Here is a 3631-nt window from a genome sequence, read left to right on the forward strand (position 1 = left end):
CCTTCCCTTTTGAAAGAAATAACCCTCCCAGGCAGAGAAGAAAAAAGACACTCAGGATTTTTGTGGACGTAGACATTTCAAGAGGTTTTTCCTTTTTTAGGTGAGGGGAAAATTAAAATAAAAATAGTAAAACTCCTTCCTTTATTCAATCATTTTTAATACCAGAGTCTTAAAATCTGGTTTGGAAGTTGAACATTCATTACAGAAATATCTAAGCATGATTTTTTTTTTTTGCACTGGTCCTGGATAAGTGACAGTAACACCCTCCTGAATATTTTTCCAATACATGGAAGGCTGTTGATTGCTAGTTCATAGATGCTGGGGTCATTATGTTTGTTCCTTAAATTTGTGTTAATGTTGCTCCCATCTCACAGTAAAACACCACGCTGTTGCTAAGAATTCACTGGAACACTCAATTATTGAAAAACAGTTTCAGAAATCTTTCTGATTCATGAATGTAGCTGTGCTGATTAGGGGTAGTAGCAACACAACCATAGCCAGCTTCCCCTCTGTCAATAAATCTGTTGTTTCAGTCTGGGTGAGTAATGCGATCTAGCTTCTGATATTATTCTGTTGTTTGGCATAGTAACGTTTGCACTCAGGTGTAACATGAACCTGCTGCTGATGGTCAGTGAAAGCTATGCCAACTTACGTTTTGGTCAGCTTGTTATTGTGCATCTTATTCCAGCAAACTGTTTACCTTTGTAATATATGTCACGTAGTCAACGCTTTTTTGGGGTTGGTTTTTCTTCTTTTTAGATTGGAAAAATAGATTCTGATCTCAACACCACGAAAACTGCCAGTAATTTAGGTAGAGCCATTGAAGCTACACTGCCCTGAAGGATTAACCTGTGGTTTAATTTACACAGCAGTAGTGATCCTGCAATTCCATTCACTTTTTTCAGTGTTAGGAGGACAGAAGTTTCCAGCTCCTTGTTCAGGCTTTCTGTTGCCTAGACAGCCTAGAATTTGTTCTGACTCTTGTCTCAGTGACTCCTCATCTCTCTAAATCTGCCTTGATGACCTTTGTGGTCCTCTTGACAGTCCACTGAAATGTATGCTAAATCTTACATTCAGGTCAGAGGGCATGTTTTCCTCTTCAAATTTTAAGAGCGGTTCATTGCATATGACTATCATGTGGCCATTCGTTCCTTCCTCTTAGGTGTTTTCACCTTCTCCTGTACCTTCAGTTTGTATTTGATGAACTATTACGTCTTCCAGGGATTTCCATTTCATTTGTATTGAAAGTGTCTTTCAAACCACTGTGATAGTCTAAACAAACAACAGATTAAAAAAAAAGATACAACATTTATGAGTTGTATATCGTAATCCACTAAGCAGCTCTGGACAGCAAGTCACAGGAAGCAGGGTTGGGAAAATCTGTTTGCTCTTCAGCCCCTGTCAATGTTCAGATACTTCTCTACAGGATACTGTCAAGTGCTTTTTCCAGCCGATGGTTAACTAGCATGTTCCGACCAGCCAGATTAAACATTCCCATGTGGATTGAGGGGGGTGTCTATTGCAATAAATGCTGTGAATACCCTTGAGCTCAGCGAGCTTTCTCTGGGCTTTGCTGCCTTGTTGGCTGGTGCCAGCAAAGGAAAATCAATACAGAACACGTAAAATTGCTGGCCAGAGGTCTGGAATAACTCCTGATGCAAAGAAGGAAGATAGAGACCCCATTTCTGAGAGAAATGTTTCCAGTATTTAAATTTAAATGGGGTTAATTTGGGAACAGAAAGTTCTAGAATGGGCATATCTGTTTCCAGGAAAAAAAGAAAAAAGCATGTATTTCTCAATCAGCTAAAATGTCCCTGGCCATATGTATTGGCATTCTGACACCTCTTTCCACACAAAACTAGCCCTGGATGTAAGAATGCAAGTTTTTTTTGTTTTTTTTTTTCTGCTTAAAGTTAAGTCTAGAAATAAATCTTTTTGGGATCCAAATCCTGTTAAATAGTTTCTGGTGGTGGGGCTTGATGGACTGCACAGAAGAAAGCTTGAAAATTTCAGATTTGATGTAATTAACTATTAGGAGGGAGAAAATACTCTGTGAGTTTCCTTCTCTCTTCTAAGACTCTGTATGGGCAAGCCCTAAAACTGCAGAATCATAGATAATATTGGAGCAGTAATGATGATTAACAAATGGAATGGCTCAAGTGCTTGATGTAAAGTGAAAGGATAGTATGGATTCTGTGATTCTGTGATAAATAATGGCTGTTAACATGGTCAGAGCAAGGAAATACAGGTCAGATTTTTTAAAAAACTATAGAGGTTTTAAAGAGAATCTGCTTATTTTCATCGTAAACATAACAGTTAAGATCTGCTGTTGCTTCTGTGTGTGCAACATCCCATTTAAAAGCAGGACAATCACATGTCCAGACACACCTTTCTCCATCCAGAAGTCTTCTACTGTCAGAAAAGAAGGTAAGCATTCACACTGAGCTCCCAGCTGTTAGACAGATGTCCCAAGTCCCATAGACATAGCCATGGTGGCTGTGGAGAATAGCAGTGCAAAGGATGTGCAATGAGTCCAATGTGTCTGGGATGTGCTAAGCATCCCGCTCTTCAGCTGCTGGATTGATCTGCATGCCCACACCAAGTACCGAGCTGTTCCAGCACTGCGTGAGCTCATTGTGTTGAGATTTCCCAGATGGAAGAATGGGAGCATGAGGTGGATGGGCATGTAGAAAAAAAGCCTGCGTGAGTCTTCTCACGAGCCTGAGCAACAAACGGGGGAAAAAATCACCACTGTCTCTGTCTATGCACGCAGCAACTGTCAACCTGCAGATTGTGAGCTTCTTGTTGGTCTGTGACTGTTCCTATGCGGTCGTTGAAAGTTGTTCACTGGCATGGGGTTCAAATCACTACAGAGGGATCTGCAGCTCATCTGGAAATGTTCTACAGCATGAAAAGTGGAAAACCCTGAAAATAAGGGTTAGGTTAATGTGGAAAATGCTGGGGTGAACCGGTGTGACAGGCTTTACTGTGCCTGTTTAGAATTTGGGTTTTGGCTAAATTTGATTTTGTTTGATGTGGTATTCTGCTTACTTGAAAGAGAGTTACATACATACGTATATCTGTATGTATGCAATTTATACTGTAAAAATCTATATATAACGAATACTTTGAGGTATGTGTGCACACAGATATATACATGCATACACATTCCTCAAACTACACTTCTCTTACTTTTCTGCCCATATACACTTTGTTGTGAAATGTGGAGAGAACACTGAGAAATGGTTCAAGGGTCTCAAATGGTTGCAGGGCATTGCTTGTCAAGAGATAGTTCAGTAAACACTGACTGAAGTGGCATCAGTGGCATCACCTTGAAAAGAAAAAGCAAACACCTCTCCTATTCTTTTCTCCTCACTTTCAGACTACAGTAGCAGTAGTAGCCTACATATAAGGAATTTTGTGTGAATAATGGCTAGGGTTAGTGGACTTCCACTGTTTCTCAGTTCATCAGCTCCTCCCAGATGGTCCCTAATCCCAGCAAATGCTTTGCACCTCCACTGTTCTTTTCTCTCCTGGAAGAAGATGCAACAGAGATTTAGCGTTTCAAAATGGATGAGCCACTTTGAATCACACTGAAATCAACTACCCAATTTTAGCCTAGTCAACCTTT

Source organism: Numida meleagris, chromosome 1 (genome assembly GCF_002078875.1).
Source record: "Numida meleagris isolate 19003 breed g44 Domestic line chromosome 1, NumMel1.0, whole genome shotgun sequence".
Taxonomy (NCBI): Eukaryota; Metazoa; Chordata; class Aves; order Galliformes; family Numididae; genus Numida; species Numida meleagris.